The following is a 26,386-nucleotide window of genomic DNA, read 5'->3' as shown; positions in this document are numbered from 1 at the left end:
AAGGCTTTAATTTAAATGTCAAGTTCCCAAATTGGTAATTTTTTTTTTCTAGGAATGGTATGTAACCTGAGTCCAAAGCCCATTGATTTAAGATTCTCTCCTTTTCACTGAGGAGGACTGGTGAAAAAAATGGAAAAATGGAAGAAGGGAGAGCTCCAGTCTTTTCAGTCTCTTAAATCTTCAATTTCTTTAGACTCTGTAGACTTTTTCTTTGAGACTTTTTATTCTATTTGGGCTTTAGATGATTCTGCATGTAGAAATCTTTTGAGTTGAGACAGGAGTAATAATAACACTTTAAAGTTACAAAGAACTTTCAGGGAGAGATGGATATGAATAGAGACCTCTGTCCTATCTCCCTCTTCCATTCTTTCCTCAACCTTCAAGAAATGACCTTTAAATTCAGGACATAAATTTGAGGAGAAGAATGTCTAAAGGAAGAAACTATCTCAGAATAATTCAAAAACAAACTAATGGACTACAGAAAAGAGCAAAGAGAGACTGGATCTTCTACTCCAAGAAACTTTTCATATGAGTCTGTCCTTAACTTGAGTGTGTGTGAGTAGCAGGGCATGTGAATGGAGGGAGAAGAGACTAGAGAAACAACTTAATCCTCTACCTTCCCTCTCAGATTTTTTTATCTTGAATCTTAAATCTTCTATGTGTAATTTTTTGTGTGATGTCTCTTTAATTAGAAGATAAGTTCCTTGAGGGCAGAGATCCTTTTTTGTAACCTCAGCATGGGCATAAAGTAAACATTAATAAATTCTTGTTCTATGTCTATCTCTATTTTAGATATTTAGGAAGGGGACTGGATTGTGGTGGTGGGAAGTAGAGAGACTATGGAGTAGAAAGGAGAAGAGGACAAAGTAATCCCCCTCTCCTAGACCCACTCAAGGAAGACATTAAAATGAAGAGTCTTCTAATGGAACATACTGTCTGAAAAAGATTAAGAGGAAGAGTAATTTTTAAAAATATTGGCAACCCATGAAAAGGAAATACAAGCCCTTTTCACATTGTTCCCAACTCAACTGGTTCTAACTAATATCACTTTAACTAAAAACTGTCCTCAAGCTGGGAATCTCCTCAGCCCCAAGGTTCAGTAAATGGCTATGAGAAAACCTTTGGGAATTCTCAGGGCATATGGAGCCAGTAAAATCAGACACACTCCACAGAGAGGAGAGCCCTCCGTACAGTGACAGAAACCTTTCTAGGAGAAGGAAAGTAGTATAGCAACCTTAGCATTTTGGGGAAGTGGGCAGAGAGCATTAGTGAAAGCCAGGAGGAGAGTGAAGCTATGGTGAAGAAGGTAAGAAAGAGAGGCATGAGGAGAGAGTGGAACTAAAGGATTCTGACCCCCAAATGAGCAAAATTAGAGCACATCTGGATTCAAGATCTTGAGCCAAAAAGAGTGGATCAATGAAACTCAGGTGGCAGAGCCCAGATGTTCTCACTAAATTTTATCCCCTCTCTAAATTTGAGAGTCTTAATGTTTTTGTGCATTACAACTTCATGTGTACTCTTTATTAGAAAGATTTTTTTTTATTCTTAATTTTTAAAAATGCTCAATTTCAATCAGGGGTTTGTGAAAATAAAGTCACATTTTCCCCAGTCCAAGTTTATTAACCCTCTAAAATCTATCTACAGAGACCTTTTGTGGGACCCTAGGTTCAGAACTGCTGCTCTCAAGGTTGGTCTTCAAAATAAAATAAACAACAGGAAAAAAAAAAAAAGCCTTCTTTACTCTTCCATCCATTATTCTTTCTCTGTTGTGCTTCAGACTGTAAGAATAATGAAGGTTAAATTTCCTCCTTTGAAAAAAAGAAATATTTTATTGCTTTATTGGTCAGTGAATTAATATTTATTGAGAGTTTGCTATGTGCCAGACACAAGCACTGGGATTATAAAGAAAGGCAAAACCAGGTTCCTATCCTTAAGGTACTCACAGTCTTAACAGTGAAAAAAACATATAAATAAATACATGAAGGAGATATACGGAGGAAATGCAAGATAACCTCAGCGGGGAAGACTTTAGTGACTGGAGGATGGGGAAAGGTCTGCTGTAAAAGGTAGGATTTGATCTAAGTTTTGAAGGAAGCCAGAGAAGGCAGAGGTGATGATGGAAGGCATTCAAGGCATTGGGTACCAGTCACTGTGAAGGCCCAGGGATGAGACACTGCTATGTTCGTATATACGAGGAATAATAAATGGACCTGTGTCCTGGACTATAAGTTCCATGAGGATAAGAACTGTCTTTTCCCTTTTTTGGTACACCCAGTGCTCAACACAGTTCCTAGAACATAGTAGGAGCTTAATAAATTGATTGGTTTGATTGATTGGATTATAGTATATGAAGAGGAGTAAAGTATAAAAATAGAAAGACAGGTAGGAAGAGACCAGACTATCAAAAGCTTTAAATGCCAAACAGGACCTTATATTTAATCCTGGAAGTAATAGTCACTTGAGTTTATGGAGGGGATGCAGAGGAGGAAGTTGAAGGGAATTTTTAAAAATCATTTTGGCAGTCAAACAGAGTAGATATTAGAATAGAAAAAGTCTTCAAGCTGGGAGATCAAGGCCATATTACAACAGTCGAGGTCAGAGCTGATGAGAGCAGTTGCATGAATGGTGAAGAATATATACATATATATATATATGTATATATATATAAGAGGAAATACAAAGATAGAAAGAAAAGTATTTGGCAACAAATTGCATATGTGGATTAAGTGCAAGAAGTTGAGGTTGACATGGAGGTTGCTAGCCTAAGTAATGGGGAAGATGTTAGTGCTTTAGACCATAATAGGAAAATCCAAAATTAGCCAAAGTTTAGAGACAAAAGAAAAAAAACAACTGTTTTGGACATGCTGAGTCTAGGAGAACAAAACATCCAAGGGGGAAAGAGAACAGAAATGGTATTGGGGGTTAGGAATGGACGGATGGGATTAGAAGGGATTGGCTTTGGCTAAGAGAAAGGCCACTTCTGTATATAAGACAAAAATGAAAAAGAAAATAGTGAGGGAAGACATCTAAATAATGTGCGATATGGAGGAAAGGAGAAGAGAAAGAACTGATAAATAGAAATATATATAGAACAATTTCACACACATACATATATAATGTGTATATATATATATATGTACATGTATATATAAACACATACATATATACCTATTTGTGTCTAGGGAGGGGAAGGGAGAGGGAAGAAAAAAAGAAATTTACATGATAACTTTCTTGTATAAACATTTTTAAAAATTATATTGTTATGGAAATATTTGTTTTGTTCCATAAAGTAAAAATTTAATAAATAATTAACTTAAAAAAAAAACAAAAACTCAGTGACTGTTCCCTTCTATCTAATCTGGTCCATGTTGGTGATGAAACTAACCAAAAATTATCCTAGCCCTGACTACCTCTGTGAAAAGATCAATGAGGTTTTTTGCACAGTACTTTCAATTCAACAAGCATATCTTAAATGCCAACTATTAAGCTTATAAGGGGTAAAGGGGTGCATATACAAAGATAAGTAAAATACTTACTAAGATAAGGCTATGGATAAGGATTAGGTTAAGGATAAACAAAGATAAGTAAAATACTCCTTCCTAAGGAACTTAGTTCTATTACCGGCAACAAAATACCCAAATATCTTAATGACTTGTGATTTTGTCAAGACAAACTTTGGTAGATAAATTTTAGGGAGTAGTCTGAGGCAATAGAGATTAAGTGACAGGCCCAGTTTTACAAAAGCTAGTAAATACTAAAGAAAAGATTAGATCCCAAGTCTTCCTAACGCTTAATGAGCAGTCTCAATACCATATCATGCACCTCTACCAGAGGCAATAAAATACATGTAAAGAGCCATTAAGGCTCAAAATATAAAATAATAATAATAATTGATCAAGACTGAGTGATTGGAGTGCAAAGAGATAGAATAAGATGTGAGAAGAAAAGGAAGATAGTCAGGAAGAGCTTTCATTGACAGAATTCTTTATATTGAATCCTGGAAGTAAGAGGGAGGCACTGTATTTTATGGAAGGGATAAGAAGGAGAAAGCAAAAGGAAGGTGTCATACCTACAATTTAGAAAAATCATTTTGGCAGTCAAATGGAGGAGAACTTAGAGTGAGAAGAGATTGAAGGTGGGAGGGCACAGCCATATTACAATAATCCAGGCAAGAATTGATAAGAACTGGGATAGTAGTTATGTGAATAGTGAGAAATAAACTTAGAAGTCATTTTGAGGTTTACAAAGTACTTAACACTTCTGCAAAGTGGAAGGAATAAAAAAAATCAACATGAAAAGTATAATCTGGGGAAGGAGGGTTTAGTGAACAATTGATTTGAAGAAGATCTAAGAGTTTTAGTGGATATCCAGCTCAATATGAATCAACAATGTGATGTGGTAGGCAAAAAAGCTTCCAGAAGTATGGGTGTGAGACTTCAGTTGCACTCTGTCCTCATCGGAACTTATTTGTGTTCGATTCTGGCCACCGAAGTTTAAAAAGGATATTGCTAATTTAATGATGAACTTAGCCTTTCTTAGCTATACAGTAATCCAAAAACAATTCCAATAATCTTGGGATGGCATTTTCCATCTAGAGAGAGAACTGTGGCAACTGAATATGTATCAAAGCATATTATTTTCACCTTTTTTGCTTGCTTTTTTTTTTCTTGTGTTTTTCCCTTTTGTTCTGACTTTTCTTTCACAATATAACTAATACAGAAATGTTTAAAATGATTATACATGTATAACTCTATACTAGATTGTTTGCTGTCTTGGAAAGGGAAAAGGGAAGGGAGGGAAGGAGAAAAAAAATTGGAGCTCAAAATATTACAAAAAACTATCTTTACATGTAATCGGAAAAAATAGTATTAATTTTTTTAAAAAATGACATTGCTAGACAAGAAAGTTTCCAAAGGATGGAAAGACATTGAGTCCATATCATATGAAAATAGGAGCTGGTGAAGGGAATCTGCAACCTCTTATCTCCTCCATTGAGGTTAGACACAAGCCACAGGATCTCTCCAGCTCTCATCAACTCTGCTCCTTGGGCAGTCATAGAAGGTGGAGCAATCAAATTTCACCAAGGAGAGTCTTATGCAACTGCACTTGAGCCTAGTCACAAAAGGAACTGGGGATATTTAGCCTGGATATTTATTCTATTTTGACTTCAGAAGAGGAAAACAAGGAGCAATTGCAACAAAAAGAATTGGCAAAAAGACCAATTTAGACTTTATATCAGGAGAAAAATTATGTATCTATTTTCTCTCTCAATACAATGTGAGATCTTTGAGGTCAAGGACTATTTTGTTTTTGTTTTTAGATCTCCTAATGACTGGCTTAGTATCTGGCACATAATAGGTATTTAATAAATGGTTGTTGATTGACTGATTGATAACTAATTAACTTTATGAATATTGCTCTTTGAACCCAGGCTGTAGAACGAAGGTAAAATTAATACTTGAAGCCTAAATGTAGTCTCTTTGATATATGAGCTTTATGCCTCTACTCCTAACATTCTCTAGAAGTCTTCATGATTTCTGAATTGAGGTGCAGGAGGAGGAGTACTAGCATAGGGAGCCCCTTCCTTCTTACAATCAAATGTTTCTATATTACGGAGAATTGCCATGGTAGACACAAGGTTCCATGCTTTACCTTTCATCCCCCACCCCCATCCCCTGTTGCATTCCCTTCCTTCAAAATCTGCTTAGCATTTCTCAACAGTCTTCATGGCTAGGAGCTACAAGAACAACATTTATTTTCTAATTAATTTCATGCAATTTCCCCAAAAGACCTTCTAGATCAGAAGCCCTGGCCTTTAGGGCTCACAGCAAAATGTCTGAGATTAACAATGTTCAAAGATTATAAAGTCCATTCCTCTGACTTATACCAACATAGTAACAAGGAGCAAAGATTTAAAATTAGAAGTGAATTTAGTGATTATCTAAATATATACACAAAGCACCACATTCAGGTATGTGAAACAGCATTTTGCAGATGAAGAAACCGAGGCAAGTTTGACATAAACCACAAAATGCTAGAATGAGATTAAGAACTATCTTTTAACCTTCCTCCTCTTGCCTCTTCTCCTCACCCCTATCCCCACCCCCATCAGCCTGGGCTTTTAAAAACCCAGATAGCTAAAAGAATTTCTCTGAGGCAAAGAGGAAAGTAATGGAGCTTCATGCCATACTCCCTAACACTTCCCAGGCTTTCTTGGACTCTCTAGCTCTGGCTTGAAGCCGCAGTTGAGATTAACAAATCACTTTGCTTCATTCAGGATCCTCATCCACACAGTTTTGCAACCATTTTTCATAGCTAGGAATTATAAGATATCTGAAAATGAGTTCTGTCCAACCATTCTAGGAAAAAGTTTGGAACTATGCTAAGAAAGTGACTAAAACATCCATTCTTTCTTAACCAGAAATCTTACTGTTAGGAGTATCCCCCAACTAAGTCAAGAATAAAAAGAAAGGTTCCATATGAACACACACATGTATGTATATATGTATACATATGCATAAGTGTATATACATACATATGCAATGCACATATATGCATGTAAATATATGGAGGGGATATTTGTACTTGTTTATAATGGCAAACACTGGAAACAAACTACAGCTTCATCAACTGGAAAATGGTTATTATACAAGTTATAGTACATGTATTAATGGTACATTATTGTACCATTATAATACATGATGAAAAGAGAAGTATGAGAAGACTTCTATGAACTGATATAAAATGAAGTAGAACTGGGACAATAATAAATACAATGACTACAATATGTAAGTGGAAAGAACAACCATAAAAATTTAGCAATTTAAGCTGAATGCTATAAAAGTATAATGACCAAGCTTATCCCCGAAGAAAAGATAGGAGAAAAATACAACCTCATCTCTTTTCAGCATGTGTGCAAAACACTGCTTACAATGTCAGACTTTTGATGTTAGTTTTATTGAAAATTTTTTTCTTTTGTTTCTTTTTTTTTTTTTTTTAGTTTTCCTTATAAGATATAGTTTTCTAGAAGGAGGGAAGGAATACTATTTTGGAAAAAGCAGGTCATATAAAAGCAAATATATCAATAAAATTAATTTTTTAAAAGTTCTGGTCTAATAATCTTCATATGGCATTCCTTTGTATTTGTAACCAAGATGAGATTAGCTATAAAAGAATAAAAAATCTTCAAAGGTCATGAGGTCTATCGCCTGCCTTCTGTAGAAGGCATCTAAAAAATGACAGAAAGTAATTGCCAATATCTTTTATCTTTCCCTTCTAATACTCCTAAATCATCTGGGACAGAGGTTTTCACGTGCATATTTCAAAAGCAGATCATCTCAAGAAGAATTATAATAATAATAGTTGATATTTATTTAGCACTTAATATATACTTGACCCTTGCAACAAACCTGTGTCATAAATATTATAGTCATTATTATTCTTATTTGAAAGATGCAGAGGCTATGACTCAGAGAAATTGAGTGACTACACTTATTATCAGTCATGGAATGTTAATTCAGGTCTTTCTGACACTATCTACTACCATATATTCCTTCTTATAAGCCTTTAGATAGTGACTATCAAAGTCTTAAAGCTACCCTTGTTCTTTATAGGAAAAAGGCATCTGTTATGGGCTTCTCACATTTACATATTGACTAGTATCTCGTACTCTAAAGCCCAGCTTCTTAAATTATCCAGCTATCCTATATGGAATCTCATAACTCAATGTAGGAGTCATAAAATCATGGTTTGTTATCAGTAAATGTTTGAATTGTATACCTATTATATATACTTATTACCTGGGGTCACATAAAAAAAGGGTTGTGCTGAAAAAGTTTAAAAAGCCTTGCTCTGCAGCACTTTGGACCATTTTTGACACATTCTCTTCCTTTGTGTTAACTGTAGGGAGTTGGAAAACTTATCATTCAGTTATAATTCAGATTATTTCATTAGCCTTCCATCTTTCTACCAGTATGGTTGCTATAGTAGGGGAGAGAAGGAACTCAAGATACTCTTGATCAACTGATTTCTCTCTCTTAAACCTAATTGTTAAAAAATCATAGAAGGGACAGGTAACAGAGACGATATTAAATTCCCTTAGGAAGACTATATTTTATTACTCCCTAACTAAATAAAAAAAAAAAGTTTTCAGATGAAATTAGAGGGGTAGCTTATCACTAGCTTACAAAAGATCTATTACACACCTGGTACCTTTAAAAAACAAAATGGACAATTCTGGGACACAGTTGTAGCTGGAAACAGCTTCAAAGAGTATCACTTGGTAGTCTAGACAAGAGCTTACTATGGAGACAGAACCCAATTCTTGTGAGAGAATCACTCTCTGCCTTTTCCTTTGAGGGCAATAGGGGAAGGGAAGGAGATTTCTCTCTCCTCCTCATTTCCCAGCAGTAAGCATGTCTTATAGTCAAACTGTTCGCCAGTACGAAACATTACCAGCAGTAAACAAACACAGTCAGTAGTCAGCTCCAAAAGTGTGATCACTGGTCACAGAGAAGAGAGTTCTCTATATATTCAAGGAAGAATTAATCCTGGCATTTGGGAAGTTGAGCTGTGGAGACTCAAGAAACCCAGATGAGCAGGAAGCCCAGATGAACAGCTATCCCAGCTGAGACTCTTTAAGTTAAAGACTACATCATAAAGACACAAAAAGAAGACAAAGTACTTCAGAAACTTACAATATCAGAGGCAAGAGTTACTTGGTCACATGTGTTCCTAATATGTTTAAGTCATTACCAATATACTCTATGTATGTGCCCCCATTTTGTGTTAGTGTTGTGTATTTGTGTGAGAGGGTGCTTCAGGTTTATGGGGAGAATGTTTTGCAATGACAATTCATGCTATGGCATAAATTGAATTGAATTAATAAATGCCTTTACTTTGAGCTAATTGTATCAACTAGATGAATATTAAAGATAAGCACATTAGTGAGGGCTTGTAAAACATAGCAATATGAACTTCCCCTCTGGGGAACTCCCCCAAGTGAGTTGGGGGAGCAATCCAGAGTGAACATTATGCTCTTATTGCTGGGTAGAAGTAAGAGAACTAGGACAAAGAACACAATCTAACTCCCCACACACGTAAATACTTTCACATGTCCTTTGGGCTGAAATCCCTAGTTTTTTTATGTATTGCTTCTCTAAACCAAGATATTTCCTCACTATGCCTTCACCAAACTCAGAATCCCTCCTCCTACTCCACACCCACATAAAGACTTTTGAATCCTCCAATTCCTAATATTTCCTCAGTCCACCCTCCATCCTTCATATAACAAGGGGCTAAAACTACACCTCTGACAAATGTTAATAATAAAAGAATGTCTCAATAGGATCACAGATTGAAAACTATGTCAAACCCTTTCCCCCTCATTTTACAGATGAGGAAACTGAAAACCAGGAAAGTTATTTGCCCAAGATCTCACAGCCAATGTGTCTGAGATGAGATTACAAAGACAAATCGAGCCATGAGCACGTGTGATGGCCCCCACACTCCAAAACATGCAGTTGAAAACCATCTTCCACACCAAAGTCTCTCACTTTCCAATAATCATCCACATTAAGAAAATGGAAGTCAACTTTGACCAGAGAGGAAGATTGCCAGGAGCTAAAAAAAGCAGTTAAGATAGGATTAGTGGGAAGGGGAATGAAATAGTGAGCAAGAAGAAAAAGAGTGATGGGAAGAAAGAACTTTTATTCCCTAAACTCATAAGACCAGTCAGTAGGCAGTCATCACTACATAGGATGCAGAGGTTCTTTAGCTTTCTCTATCCCTGACCCTTTAGTGACCCTCATGAAAGCTTTCCCAATTTTGAGACCTCTGCACAAGACTTTTCTTTCAATTTTGTCACCAGGCCAGTAGAGTTAATATGATTCTAAAGTGCTCCATTAAGCTTACTAGCTAAAACTCATTCCGCTTGTTGGAAAAACAAGCCAATTTTCTCTCTCTCCCTCAATCTGACCTTAACTAAGCTGATATGAAATTCCTTTTCCTCACCCCATCCATGCACCATGGAATGCATATCAGGTACAATTCAGGAAACATAAAAGTAGTTATTACATTAATAAGGTATATAACTAGGGCACATGTGTATGTAACTTAAATATTTAAAATAACAAACACTTCAACTTGAATATCCCCTTAAGGTTTACAACAGTTTGACCTCTAACCTAGAAATTGGAAAAAAATGGTCTAAAAATGATAAAACAGAATGACCCACTTGGGGAATTAGCACTAACAATATAATAATTCTTTAAAAAACTTTTCCTTCTTTTTAATTAAAAAAAATTAATGTTATATTGTTGTTTTAGGTTTGTTTGTTTGTTTTTAAGTCACCAAATTTCCCCAATATGCCTCTTTCTTCCACTCCCAGAGATCCATCCAGTCATTCAACATTAAGAACTTACTAAATACCAGGCCCTTTACTTGGCATCCAACAGTCTTTCAACATTAAGCACTTACTGTGTGCCTGGCCTTGTATTTGGTATTAAGGATACAGAGGAAGGTAAAAGACTATCTCTGTCCTCAAGAAACTTGGATAACCTATTGGGAGAGATAAAATGCAAACACATTCAACCAAGTCATACATGGAATATATAGGAAATAGTCAACAGAGGGAAAGCACTGGAATTAATAGAGAGCAGGAAAAGCTTCCTTTAGAAGGTAGGCTTTTAGCTGAGACTTGAAGGAAGAGATGAGGAGGAAGAGCATTCCAGAGTTGGCAGAAATGCCCAGAGACATGATCATACTTGTGCTTAGGATGATCACTTTGATAGCTGAGTAGAGAATGGATACACCCAATAAAACAATAAAAATTTTTACAGAAAAAAAAAATCAAAAGAAAGAGAATATCAACAAAACTGACCAAACATCACAAAAAAACCTGAAAATAGGTACAATGTACCACACACATCTGCAAAGAAATGGGGTAGAGAAGTTTTCCCATATCTCTCTTCTTTAGAGCCACACTTGGTCTTTGTGATTTTACAACATTCACTTTTGATTTTTTTTTTTGTGTTTATTCTACATTCATATTTTACATTTTCTAGGTGAGGGTTTTTCGGAGAAGGAAAATGAAACTCAGAGAATTCAAGTGACTTGCCCAAGCTCATGTAAAGAGTAAGAAACAGAGTCAGGCTTTGAATCTAAAACTTCTGACCCTAAATCCAGCCTTGTTTTAGTTGTACCATGTTGCTACTTAAAGAACCTTGGTGAGATGAACCAAATCAGTTCCAATAGAGCAGTAATAAACTGAACCAGCTACCCCCAGTGAAAGAACTTTGGGAGATGACTATGAACCTCTACATGGTATTCTCAGTCTCTCTGTTTTTGTCTGCCTGCATTTTTTATTTCCTTCACAGACTAATTGTACACTATCTCAAAGTCCGATTCTTTTTGTTCAGCAAAACAACTGTTTGGACATGTATACATATATTGTATTTAATTTATACTTTAACATATTTAACATGTATTGGTCAACCATCTGGGTGGAGGGGAGGGAGGGTAAAAATTAGAACAAAAAGTTTGGCAATTGTCAATATTGTAAAATTACCCATGCATATATCAGGTAAATAAAAACTATTAAAAAAAAAAAAAAAAGCACCTTGGGATGTTTGACCAGGAGAAAAAAGATTTCAGTCAAAGAAATTAGAAATTATCACTGTTCAAATATTTGAAGTATTGTTATTTTGAGGAAGGGATTAAAATTGTTCTACCCAAAGTTGAGAAGGTACTTTAAATCATTTTGTTCTCCCTTTCATTCTGACTTTTCCATCTGATTTCAATCACACTTAATATTGGAAGTTATCCTCTTCTCATCACAGAGGAATGACCTTTCCTTATCCTCCTAAGTATGTCCACTGCTTTTTCTCCTGGTAGCAAGTGAAGGATCTTGCAGATAGTCCCATGGTAACTGATCTTTTGGATACCCAGTTAGCTGATAATGGTAAAAAGAAAGAGGGCCAAATTGTTGGTCTTTTCTTTTCACTATGTGCCATCTCTTCTCCAAATGGTAGCATAACTGCAAAAAGCATGGTAACAAAAGAAAAAGGATGGATACTAGGAAGTAGTTGGGCTTCATTCTTATCTTTCCAAACTATTCAGAATATACACTTCTGTTTGCCAGATTATCCATGGTCTTCTTGCTCTAGATTTCTTGCCTCATTACAACTTATTTCATAGACCAAATTGGAAAAAGAAGCTACATCTGCTTTGGAGACACTCACACAGAGCTGGGTATCTATCAGCTTCCTCACCACGGTTGGGACCCTGACAAGTCACTTAGCTGGGAAATTTCTTTGTAGTGATCATTGTTGGCAAAATTGGCAAAAAATGCTGGATTTAGTTAGGAAAACTTACCTTCAAATTCCACCTAACAGAGCTTTAGTTTCTTATCTGTAAAATTAGGGATTGGGTTAACTAGTGTCTATAGTCCCTTCTAATAAACAAGTCCCTTCTAACTAGCTAGTGTCTATAGTCCCTTCCAGCTTTGAGCATACGATCCTGTGAAATAATTGGACATAAAAAAACTAAATAACATTAAACTTATGCTTTATGTTTAACCAACGAGAGATCACATGATATAGGCAAGGCAAGAAAAAAATATTTCTGAAGCACTTATTATGTAGCAGACATTGTGGTAAGAACTGGGAATTAAAATATAAACCAAAAGCAAGACAGTCCCTTCCTTCAAGAAGCTTATATTCCAATGGGGGAAGACACTATATAAAAGGAAGGGGAGAGGAAGGGAGGAAACATAGAATACCTGATGAGAATTCCAGAGGAATAAATTTGAATAGGAGGCGAAGAGTGAGGAAGACTTTTGTTCAAATCTCACCCCTGATACATACTAATTACATAGCCTTAGACAAATCACTTAATCTCTTAATGTCCGGTTCAACAGCCTAAAATCTCTTTTATCTCTAAACTACACACAGTCATGTGATCATCCCATTATCATAATACTTCAGATCACAGCTTGTTTCCATAAAGGTAAGAACCATATTCTATTCTATTGCAGAAAGCAATCTTGCTTCATCTGCTACTGGTGGTATCTATTGATTAATGATAATGTCCATAGAATACATGCAGACTGACCTATATCTTTTTCCAGAGTCTTGTTCACTTCAATAGGTCTAATTTTCATTCTCACTGATTTATTTTTCTACCCACTCTTCTAGACACCTTAGTAAAAATTTGGATTTAAAAGCATCTGAACAAATGAAAAAAGGAAATAGATTTCATTAAAGAGAAATCAAACCAGCTCTCAATCTATAGGAAATGAAATAAGCAAGGGACAATCAGAGCTTTGCCCCAGGGTTTGAAATTCAGAACATGATAGTACTTTCAGCAGGGTAGAAACACCTGAACTTAACAATACCAATTAGTTAAAGTAAGAAGAGTTCTCTTACCTATTGTATCCCAGGTGAATTTCTCTTTGATTATGCTTTACTTTCCTCCTTCTCCATTGGGGATTTCACTGTACTCCAGAGTTTCTCCCCAATGGAGGTTATATCCTAACATCCAAGATCTCTCATTCGGATCTCTTTGCCCTATTCTTTTCCCGACTGTTTTGAGGGCTTTGTAAGCTTGTTTTTACATTTGCCTTAGGTGCCAAAATTGCCACTTAAGAGTCTGAAACACCAAAATTTGGGGGGATTGATGCTATGAATCAACAAGTATGTTAGTCACTTACTATGTGTTAAGCACTGTGCCCTGGGATTACAATTCAAAAATAAAATATCTGCCCTCAAGGAACTTACATTCTTGCCAGAGAGATAATATATATATACTTACAAAGTTACATACAAAACAGATACAAGATAATTTTGCAAGAGAAGATCCTAGGAGTTGGGAAAAATCAGGAAAGGTCTCATGAGAATACAATGTTTCTGTTCAGTTTTGAAGGAAATAAGGGATCTGAAGAAGTAGAGGTGAGAAGGGAGAGCATAGAATTTGAGGAGTACATTCTATTGACGTTCTTCCCCTTCCTCCCCTGGCCAAAGCAGCAGATAAAATAAGTTGAAATAAAGAAATAATTGCCCAAACCTATTTCATCATACCCTGGTTTCCATAAACATCTATAGGAATTCAGCTGAAGGAATTTGTTGGGTCAGGTTCTAGAAACTAGTTATGGGCTTCTTTTGCATCTTAAGATGCAGATGAAGGTAACAATAAAGTCTACACAAGGCAGATCTCAATGTACTATAGGCAGTGGTTTTGAGTGGCCCGTTACAGCATGTCGACAATGAGACCTCATAAATTCCATCTAGTTGACATAATTTTAGATTTGGCCAAGGTGAAGCTCACTTGGCGTACGGATATCTTTCCACACAAGTTGAATGTGGGTGCATAGAAAATGGGCATAATGGAAGGTAGTGATATAGCCTAGACTGTACTGTGAAAGTGCCTCCTTCCCTGGGAATGGTTTAATTTATCAAGTTCACTTAGCCCATGCTTTTCCCTGCTGGCTGATGGTGGCAGGTGGGGAAATAGTCCATTGTGGACAAATGACTGCTAATAGGTGCTTTGATTTGAAGAGTAAAGGAGAGCAAAAACACAGAGACTACAGGAGAGGAAATGAGAAAAATAATTTTCTGATATATCAAGACATATCTAAAATAAATGCCTTGCTGCTGGGTAGGATTGTCTCTTGTAGGAGAAGGGGAAATCAATTCCCAAAGCAAGTTTTCTTTACCTGAAATGACATTGGGAGAGTGAAGTCTTGACTTGCAAGTCAATTGGATTTAAGTGAAACAGAGTTATATAAAGTCATAAGCTCCACTCTGTCCTCCAGAGTAATTGGAATCTAGTAGCAAGACAACAATAGCCCTGTACACAGTGGCCTATTTGAGCTAAGGACTTTCTCAGGTCTCTGTCTGAGGCAGACAATAATTTCAATAATGTAAGGGGCCTTTAAATGGGCTGCACCACAGCGCATCATTGAGACCCGGAAGTAATTTCTGTGGATATTAGGACTGCCCTTGGGCGGGATCCTGGCCATATTGAGATAGCTTCGTAATGGGTGACTTTCTCGCTGATTGGCTGTGTGTGTGACCTCACAGGCCCTATGTAAGCCCACTGCAGGCAGCAGGCGGTCTCTTTAACCTGGCGTTCTTCACCCTGGCTTCCCAGCCTGGGTGGCCAAGCCAAGATGGATAGCCAAAAGAGGTAAGGGTTTTGGTAGTGAACACGTGGGTCTTCTGACCAGGTGTTCACTAGGGAACCAACAAGTCAGGGCATCAGTCAGGGCATTGTGTGAGTAAGTATAATAAAGGCTTTTAAGATTACACGTGGCTGTTCTTGAGTGCGCTACCGGTTATTAAGCTATAGATTCAAGAGATTGTGGCCAGAGACCTTTGAAGGCCTCAGAGGAGGCGAGCCGGGTAGAGCTCACACTGCAAAGGACAGTGGTCAAAGGTACTCTGGTGGGTCTAGGACAGACTAGTAATTGTAACTTCCAGGAGAGCACGTTACACAATAATTTATTAATTATAAGCTAGTTAAGAATTGAAGCAAAAAAAAAAAAAAAAAAAAAGACCTAGTTTGCCTTTGCAGAAGAACTAATCTGGTAGGGAAAGATGCTCAGAGTCTCTCACTCTCAGTCTAACTTGAGGGAAGGTACCAACACATGCCAAAGTGAGCCCAGCCTCTTATTCAAGTCATCTTTGATTCCAAGTTCTGGTTTATTTGTTTTTCATTCATATACATTTCATATCTCCTTCCTTTCCAACCATCCTACCATCATCTTTGGCTAAACATAGCCTCAACTGGTCTTTTTTTATCCCAGACTCTTCTGTATTTCAAATTATATTGCTTTCTGCCAAAGTAATATTGCTGAGATTCTTCTTTCACTCCTTACTCAGTAGCTTACAATAACTTCTAATTTCCTACAACATCAAGCACAAACTCTACATGATATAACACTGAATTGAGAAGCAGGAAATGAATGTCTTATTCATTCATTTATTCAACAAATAAAACTATTATTAAGTCTCTACTAAGTGCAAAGGGAGATGTGACAGACTTGGAGACTAGAAGACCTGCATGAAAATTCTATCTTTAACCTTTACTCACTGTGTGACTAGAGATTAATCACTTAACCTCTGTTTCTCAGTTTCCTCATCTCTAAATAGATATATATAATACCTATAGTAGTTTCTTCATTAGGATTCTGTGAGAATCAAGACAATATATGTAAAAAGCTTTGTAAAAAAGATGTGATATAAATATAATGCTAATAGTAACTAATATCTATATAGTGCTTAATATGTGTAAGGAATGTGCTAAGAACTTTGCAATTATTATCTCATTTGATGACCCTGGGAAGTATTATCCTCATTTTAAAGATAAGAAAACTGAGGTAAACAGAGGTGAAATAATTTGCCCAATCATTCAGCTAGTAAGAGTCTGAGGCTGGATTTGAATTTATATCTTCCTGACTCCAGGTACAATTCTGTAATCACTGTACCAACTAGCTATTATTGGTAATTGTGCCTCCTAGGACCCCTTGCAATCCTCCTAAAAGTCATCTGGATCTCTGTTGTCTTGGTCAAGAGGAAAGATGCCCTGCCATGGCATTCTACTCAGCTAAGGTGGCCTTTATCACTTCAAGCATGGTAATGGGAGAATAGACTAGAAGGAGAGACGTCAGGTATCCCAGATGACATGAAGAGGATGGAAGATGGATCAAGATGGGGATAAGAATTCCATTTACAAATAATGAAATATCTGATATTCTGAAAACCAAGACTGAAAACCTGGCATCTAAAAGACATGCTAACTCTACTTTGGGAAAGAAAGCAAGAGAATTTCCATCCTAAACTACCTCTTCTGCTTTGAGAAGTTGTCTTGGGCAATCACAATAATCCGGTGAAATACTCAGGACAACCCAAGAACCTTTTTTGCTAACATCTTCTACTGCCCAAGAGATTTGCCCATCAGGGTCACAGCAAAGGTCTCAGATCACATCCCAGCAATCATTAGGAAACACCTTGAAAGGGATCGCTTAAACACTAAATGATGAACTTGGGGCCCAAAAAGATCTGGTCTAGTTGGAATATTGGGTTAGATTTAATAAGACAAAATTCAGTTGAGATAAATGGAAAGTCTCATTCTTGGGTACAGAAAAAAATCAACTTCACAAATGTAAGATGGGAAAGCATAGGTTGACAGCAGTTATTTTGAAAAAGGTATAGGACTTTACTGGACTTCAAGATCAGTATGAGTCAATAATATGATACAGAAGTCCAAAAGCTAATGTGATCCTTATCTGGCTTTTTTGTTCAGGTGTTTTTCAGTTGTGTCTAAAGCTTCATGACTCTATTTGGTGTTTTCTCGGCAAAAATACTAGAGTGGTTTTTCTCCAGCTCATTTTACACATGAGAAAACTGAAATAGAGTTAAAGTGACTAACCCAGGGACACACATCTAATAAGTGGCTAAGGCTGAATTTGAATACAGATTTCCCCAACTCAAGGCCTGGCACTCTGTCCATTGTGCTACCTACTTTCCTTTTATATGTCTTAAGAGTTTCCAAAAATAGGGAAGTGAGAGTCCCTTTGTACTCTACTCTCATCAGCCCTTCTTCTGGTCCCCAGTTCTGGACACTATAGTTTAAGAAAGATATTGGTTAAATATTCTGATAAGGGCAACTAGATGGGAAAAGACTTTGAGTCTATGTCACATGACATATCACAAATCTTTGTCCTGAGGAAAAGGGACTGGATTGTTCTATTTGGCCCCAGAAGACAGAATAGGGCAGAGGGAAAAAGTTGTAAAGGAGGGGCCATTTTAAGCTGAAAATTAAGAAAAACTTCCTGAGAATTAGATCTGTCCACAGTGGAATGAGCTGCCTCCTAGACATGGTGAGCTCCTGTTCCCCCTCCCTGGAGGGTTATGTTAGAGTGGATCTTCCTGTGGTGTATAGTTTGGACTGGATGGTCCCTGAGCTCCTTTCCAGTTCCCAGATTCTAATACTGTGGTTTGGTACCAATACTGGGCACCACAGCTCCAGAGAGGCAACTACACCTCTAGTCACAAGTCAGTTGAGAAGGGATTCCCTTCTTTTCTTTCTTCTCTTCTTCTTTTCCTTCTCATCCTTCCCTTCTCCCTTCAATTTCCTTTCCCCTTTTCCTCTTCCCTTCTTTTCTGTCCTCTCCTTTCCTCCCTTATTTTCCCTCTTCTTCTCCTCTCCCTCTTCCATTTCCTTTCCTCCTTTTTTCTCTTCCCTTCCTTTCTATCCTCCCTTCCCTTTCTTTCTCCCTTCCCTTCTACTTTTTCTTTTCCCTTCTCTTCTTTCTTCTTCTCCCTTCTCTTCCCTTTTTTTCTCTTCTTCCTCTTCATTTCCTTTCCCCTTTTTTTCTCTTCCCTTCTTTCCCCGTCCCTTCCCTTCTCCTCCCTTCCCTTCCCTTTCCTACTGGTTTGTGATACCCAGTCCTGGTACCATGCCACAAGCATAGAATTTGGAAAGGATTTCAGGGACCATCTAGTCCAATCCCATACACCACAGGAGTCTCTGCTGTAATATACTGGTTGTCCAGCCTCTGTGGAAAGGGAAGCCTCATCCAAACCATTCTAGTCAGCAGGCAACTTCGACCAGAAGAAGAAAGGCCAAAGCCCTTTTATGAGCAGGGCAGGAAGCTTGGTTTGAGGGCAGGGCCTTTGATTGGAGCTCCAGAATCAGAGAATGAGGATCAGGTTCTGGCCCCAGGAGCTAGAGGTCACCCGCCAAAGCGGATGCTTTGAATTTAGACCCAGGTTTACGAGCCACTGCTGCCAGCTGGGGGCCAGGGCCCAGGCTGGGGCCGCTAACTACACTCAGCAGGCACCTGGGATGATGGAGCATTTTTAACAGCGTTTCTGTTTCTACCAAATATTACGCCAGGCAGAGAATTTGGATCTGAATGAAAGTGGTGGATCTAATTTTAGACAGTACCTATGAATGAAACTTGACACAGGCTGGGGAGGAAATACCTTCCACCCAGCTAGTGCCAGAGAGAGCGTGTGTGATTTTATGCTAAATTAGGCAGTGCCTGTGAACAGGTTACTGCAAGGGTTTTTTTTTCCTTCTCTTGACTAAATTTGTGAAACTCTTTATTTCTAAATATACATCCCTCCCCCTCATCCCCTTCCTTTCACGAAAGCTGCAGGCCTTCCAGTTCCAGTCAGTTAATGGACCGCTCTTCCTTCCTCCATTCTAATGCCACCAGTCACTGGCTCTCCACCTTGGTAGTGATTTGTTCCCTCTAACTGAGATCCCAGAGATATTTGGTTTCAGTGACTTTTGATTCCAGAGACCATTGATTATTAAAATGTTGGATTACAGTGATCTTTGATTACAAGCATTTCTGATTTTAGTGCCATGGACAATGGATTCTGGTTAACTAAGGATGATCACATCCAGTCTGGGACCAGAAGAAGCCTTAGAGTCAATCTTGCCACGTCTCAGCATTTGGGGTGGGAGAACATAGTATATTTCTGCCCAAAATAATTAGTCTAAGTATTTTTAAAATAGTGACACAGAATTTACTAAAAAAAAAAAAAAAAAAAAATACTACTCCCTGGATAGGCTTTGACCACAAAATGAGGCTATTGCACTGGAGCTTTCTCCCTTGATCACCTCTCCCAGCCTTCCTTGCTATTTGTCCACTTGTGCTGAAGAAGCCAATGATTCCCCAGCAATTTCTCTGTCTCCCAGTTCAGGACAGGAAGACTGCACACACTAGCATCTGTCTTTCACCAGAACTTCCTCCCCACTCCCCAGCCCGGGGCCTGGCCAGACTTGGGGGAGAAGGAGCGGAACAAAATTAGCCGAGCAGGACCGAGCCTGGAGCACAACTCGGTTCACAGTTTGGGAAGGCCAGTTCTGGATCTAGTTCATCTGTTGCCAGCATCCTAGGCTTTGGAACCTGAGAAACCAGTGACGTCTCCAGAGTTTGCCTCCTGGGACCGCCTGCCTCCGAGGACACACAGAGTGGGGATGGCTGGCCAAAATGTAGGACACCCAAGGCGGTGATGACTGTGCCGGCTGTAGGACATTAGGGCAAGGCTGACTTTGCCAACATTAGGCCTCGCAAGTCAGGGATGACCGTGTCACTGACATGACACACACTGTGAAGATTACGTCAACTCCAGGAGAAGACGCACGGTGACAATTTGTGCCAGTTCTAACAGACAGGACTAAGATGCCCCCCAGGATGGTAGAGTTTTGGATCTGGAAGTTCTTAGAGACCGTATAATCCTACTGCTGCATTTTACAGAAAAGGAAACTGAGGCTTAAAAGTGCCAAATGACTTGCCTGAGGACATAGAGTTAAATAGCGGAGCCAGGAGTCTGACTGTAAACTAAGTGCTCTTTCTATCATATCCCAACCTGTAGGACCTAAGCTTAAGAAGTGGCTATCTCAAGTGAAAGATGTAGGAAGTAATGACCTTAGCTCATGATAGCATACACTAACTGGCTCCCCCCTTCTTCACTGGCCCCTTCCCTGCTGGGACGGCCATCTGCTTGGGGTATTTAAAATGACTCGGCCATTTGGGACCCGCTCCCTGGGGACACCATCCTGGAGACACTCACAGGGCAGGTCTCTGGGAAAAGCTACTCTAGGGAACACATTTGTCTCCAAACATTTATTTACCTTTAGAGAATTCTGGTCTTGCTCCAGTGAGAAAGTGACACACCCTATCCTCACACTAGAACCTCAGAGAGTCTCTGAAAGGAAATTCTCTCTTCTCATCCTCTGAAATATTAATAACTCCCATTTCTATAGGGCTTTACTCTTTGCTAAACATTTTCTTCTCTCCTTTCTTTTCCTCTTCTTCTCTTTCCCCCTTTCACTCACTATACTTCCTTCTTCCATTCCTTCCATCTGTCCCTTTTGCTACAGATTCTAGGCCATTCCTCACTCAAAGATGGAACTGGGTAGAGATGGGGGTGCTCATACTTTTTTTGAGTTACCCACCCTGGCTAAACCAAATCTCAGACCCTTTTTGAGTTATGGGATATGGAAGCTGCTAGTTGGGGAGTGGGGCAGGGGAAGGGGAGACCAGGCAAAGATTATGGATAAGGGTTGAGATGGAGGGAAAAATGATATGATAAAGCAGAAAGAATTCCTAAAATAGGAGTACAGATACTTGAGTCTCAGTTCTGATTCTGTCTTTCCTTACAAGATCTTTTAACTTCAACTAACTTTTATCAACAATCAACAAACATTTAGTAAACACTATTATGAGTCAGGGTTTGTGCTACATTGGGGATATAAAAAGAAACAAAAGATAATTTCTGCCCTCAAGAAGCTCACAAACAAATAGAGAAAGCACTGTGCTGGATAACTAGAAAAAAATTAGTCTCTGCTAATTAGGAATTTACATTCTGCTGGGAGAATCAGAGGATCTGGATTCAAATTCCACCTTTGATGATAAGTATGTAGCTGCAGAGTTTATCATGTGAAATGCCAGATTGGATGAGTCAAAAGTCAGAATTAATATTGCCAAGAAAAATACCACAATCTCAGCTGTGCAGATGATACCACTCTGATGGCAAAAAAAGTGAAGAATTAAGAAGCTTCTTGATGAGGGTGAAAGAGGTGTAAAAGCTTAACATCAAAAAACTAAGATCTTGGCAATTGGTCCTGGCAAATAGAAAGAGAGAGAAGAAATAGAAGTAATGTCAAAGTTTATATTTTTGGGCTTAAAGATTACCACAGACATCCACTGCAGCTATAAAATTAAAAGACGCTTGCTCCTTGGAAGGAAAGCTATAGCAAATCTGGGAAACATACTAAAACGCAGAGACATCACCTTGCCAACAAAGGTTCGTATAGTCAAAGCTGAGATTTTTCCAGTAGCAATGAAAAGCTATGAGAGTTGGTTGGGCTATAAGTAAGGCTGAGTGTCACAGAATTAACACTTCCAAAAAGATTTTTAAGAGTCCTTTAGACATCAAGGAGATCAAATCATTCAATATTCTAAAAAATTAATTCAGACTGTTCATTGGGAGATAAAATGCTGAAGCTGAAACTTAAATACTTTGGATACATAATGAGAAGATAAGACTCATTGGAAAAGACCTTGATGTTGGGAAAGATTAAAGGCAAACTGAGAAGGGATAGATAGTGCCATGGAAGCAATGAACATGAGTTTGGACAGACTTTGAGAGATAGTGGAGACAGAAAGGTCTGACATGCTGTGATCTATGAGATAACAAAAGATGCACAAGACTGGAGCGACTGAACAATAACAACAATAAATTTATGTAACTTTGGCTCACATACACTGAATCTCAATGGGACTCAGTTTCCTCATCTGTAAAATGAAAGGGTTATATTAAATGATTTTTGAAGCTCTTTGCCATTCTATAGCCTTAATCCCATGGTGGCTAAGAAAAATATAAGAACAATTCAGGAAGGAAAAGCACTCACAACTATCCAGTTGTATGATAGATTTACAGCAAGAAGGGACCTGAGTTATCATCAAGTCCAACCCTATCATTTTGATAGGGAAATTGAGGTACAGAAAGTGAATGTGACTTACTCAGGATGACACAGCTAATAAAAGCCCAAGGTTGGATTAATGACTTCTTGGAGGCGATACCTAAGCTGAGTCTTGAAGAGGGATTCTAAAAAGTAAAGATAAGAAGGATAATAAAGATATTCCAGGCATGGGGGAACAATCCAAGTCCCAGCTCTAAGCCACTTTAAGAAGCTTCCCTCTTGGGGTTGTGAAAAAACAGGCACACTATTGCATTGCTGATGAATCTGCAAATAAGTACAACTATTCTAGAAAGCAATTTGGAATTATACAAGTAAAGTAGCTGTGGACCCACAGATTCTACTGCTAGTTATATATCTGAAGATCAGTGACAAAAAGGAAAGCTCCATATACAATAAAATTACAACGGCAAAGAACTAAAAACAAAGATGCCCATTGATAAGGGAATGGCTAATGATAAAATATAGAGAAACGTAGAAATGTGTGAACTGATGCAACTGACATGAACTAAGTAGATTCAGAAAACGATATAGACAATAACTATCACTATATAAATAGAGGCTAGGTGGTACAATGTATAAAGTGTTGTACCTGGAGTCAGGAAAATCTTATTTCAAATCAGAATCTTAGTAGCTATGTGCCCCCTGGTAAAGTCAGTCCATCTTGTTTGCTTCATTTTTCTCAACTGTAAAACAGGAGAGGTGTAAGATCAAAAGATTTTTAATCATTTTGATCAATACTTATAAACTGCTTAGCACAGTGTCTGGCACACAGCAATAGCTTAATAAATGCTTCCTCATATTAATCAGTCGGTTGAACTTATTTTCATCTTCTTTTTCAAAAAAAAAAAACTTTTGTTATAAAAGATGGGTCACTGGAAGTGGAGAAGAGGTATCATGATATGAATCTAGGAATCATAAAAACAAAAGATAATGGTAGAAATCTATGGGAAAAAGAAGCTTCCCTCCCACCACTAACAATAGAGGCTGTATTTCTCCTCCTGTAAGCAACCAACCATAACTTCCCAACAGGAGTTTCCACTTTCATTTGTTCACAGAACAACCCTATAGTTATCTAGGTGTTCACTCAAAGAGGTGACCAAATACTCCTAACTAATAAGGAGCATACATGGCTGGTGATTCAGCAAAAGATTTCTTTTTCAAGCTTCTCTGAAGGTCTACTATTTTTCTTTAAATTAAGACCATTTTGATTTTATCTTGGATAATCTTGGAGCATTGTGGCTACCATACCCAGTGAACCCTGCTCACTTCCCCCTCAGTCTAAGTCCTCTCACATCATTTCTCCGTCCCTCAATTTTCTTATCTATGAAATGAGGGGCCTGGGATTAAATGACCTCTAAATTCCTTTCCAGTTCCCTAGGAGTTCAAACACCTACAAGAGGCCCACAAAGTCCCTAACCTTCCTTCTCTTTACTCAGTCTCATGGAAGGGAGGAAATGCTTAAAGGCCATAGACCTTTCCCTAAAGGGACCACAGCTGAACCCTGAGAATGTCTGGGAGGAGGAGAAGGAGAGGGGAGATACTCTGAACTATATGAGGGAGGTGACTCTATAAATTCCATTTCTGGCAATATCTCCTCACTTGCCACAAGAGTTTACTGTTTTCTGAAATGATGCCCCATAAATGGCCCAAGATAACTGACTCTGCTTTCCATGGACAGTTACTGCAAACACTAACATGTGATTTCATAACTAAATAGATCAGTGCACCACACAAGGCTATCTAAAAAGAGCAAAAAACACACACACACACACACACACACACACACACACACACACACACACACACATACACACACACCCCTCAATGGATCTTAGTTTCCCTCACCAGATATTAAAGGTATTTGAGGTACTAAGTGGCCCAAACAATTATCAAAGCCTGGGATCTGAGGGATTAAGAAGGACTGATCTCCTAGTACATATCCCTCCACTCCCGTCCAGCTGACCATGAATGAATGAAAAAGTATTTATTAAATATCTACTTTGTATTGAAGATTTAAAGATAGATTTAGATTTGTATTTCTGTGTGTGAAAGTATGGGTTTCTTTTTTTTTTTTTTTTTTTTTTTTTTGTCTATTTTGAGGAATGTAGGCATTTCTATTATCCGGCCAGCAGAGAATAATGAGTCTTGGATGGTTGGGAAAGGATCCAGAGAAGCTGGAAAGAGAGAGGAAAAAAAGACGGGGTTGAAGAAAGTAGAGAAATTAGAGGAAGAAAATAACATCTCATTAGGAGGATGAGGTCTCTAAGGCATACTTGCTTCTTTCACATGAGAATTTTAGAGTTCTGACCTCTGACTTCCATCATTCCCACTGGCTTCCCTCATCCTCTTTTTTCTCAGAGAAAGTGAACCCAGACCCTGATTCTCATCCCTCTTCTTCCTTCATGCCCGTTCTCTCTTGAACCAAGTTCTTCTTGTCTCCAAAGCCAGCTCTCTCCATTTTGTTGCTTTGCTTCTCAAAAAAAGAGAAAACTGGGCAAAAGAGGTGATCAAAGGGGAAGAAGAGGTGAGAAATGAGGAAGGGAGAGCTCAAAAATGAAGGAGGAGGAGACTACAGACTATATATGGGGAAACAAGAAGTAAAAATAAAAGGCTGGAAAGGACCTTGGAGCTTAGCTCATCCAACTTTCTCACAGAGAGGTTAAGACTTATCCAGGACTACAGAGTGAATACTCAACTTACATGGAATTCAAACCCAGGTCTTCCTCCTCTAGATCCTCCTCACTCCAGGTCAAAAACTTCCACATTCATAGAACCATAACTGGGAAGGATCAGGGACCATCTGGTCCAATGGAGGGACCAATTTACTTATCTATGAAAATGGGAATAATAAAAAGATCTAGTTCCCAGAGCTGTTGTGAGGCTCAGATGAAATCATTTTAAAGGACTTTGCACCCTGGCACTATACACACATATGTGAGAGGGCATGTGTGTACATACATGCATATTTTGTACATGTGCAAACACGTACAAACATATTGCATTATATGGGGACATATATCAGTTTCATGTGTGTGGGTGTGCATGTATGTATATTTTATGGTTGTGTATCATGCCTACATACAAACATGCATATAAATGTGTATTTGTGTATTGTGTATGCACATACATGCATGTTTCGTTGTGTATATGTACATGTGTGCTTTGTGTGTACACATGTGTGTTTTATTGTGTGTGCATATAAATGTATGTTTGTGTGTATTTCATTGTTTTCACATATGTATATTTAATCACATGTGTGTATTTGTATGCTATTGTATGCATGTGTGTTTTATGCGTTGTGTGCATGCACATGCATGTTTTGTGTGTGCATGTGCGTGTATATTTTATGGGTGTGCATGTATATATGTATATTGTGTTATGTATTATTATTATTATTTTACTAAGTTTCTTTCCTGTTCCCTATGAGGAAACTGAGGCCTGAGGAAATTAAATAGCTTGCCCAAAGATTAACAAAATCAAATAACATTTGAATCCAGGTCTACCTGACTCTAGGAGTTCCTCACTGCAGTTGGCACTCTCAGGATCCTAAGATCACAATATCATAGCGAGAGAGGACCTCAGAGGCCAACTAGTCCACCCCCCTTCTGAGGAAACTGAAATCCAAGGTCACCCAGTCAGTAAGAGTCAGGGGCAAGGTTTGAATGAGGTTCCATGATTCTAGAGCCAAGGTTTTTCTTCTTGTTTACTATAACATGGTGTCCTTGGGAGACAAAAGAAGGAGAATGAGCTGGAGGAGGAGCAAGAGGAGGAGGAGGAGGAGGAGGAAGAAGAGGAAGAGGAGGAGGAGGAGGAGGAAGAGGAGGAGGAGGAGGAAGAGGAAGAGGAGGAGGAGGAGGAGGAAGAGGAGGAGTAGGAGGAAGAG

At 38.2% G+C, this 26,386-nt stretch overlaps 1 long non-coding RNA gene across 4 annotated transcripts in view; it reads right to left on the bottom strand.

Moving 5' to 3' along the window:
• LOC141557002 (uncharacterized) overlaps positions 1-26,386 on the bottom strand; it is a 177,609-nt gene that overhangs the window by 72,184 nt on the left and 79,039 nt on the right. The gene's annotated exons all lie outside the window — the stretch shown is intronic.

Source organism: Sminthopsis crassicaudata, chromosome 2 (genome assembly GCF_048593235.1).
Source record: "Sminthopsis crassicaudata isolate SCR6 chromosome 2, ASM4859323v1, whole genome shotgun sequence".
NCBI lineage: Eukaryota > Metazoa > Chordata > Mammalia > Dasyuromorphia > Dasyuridae > Sminthopsis > Sminthopsis crassicaudata.
Note: the sequence above shows the minus strand (reverse complement) of the source record. Positions and strands in the feature narration are given on the sequence as shown.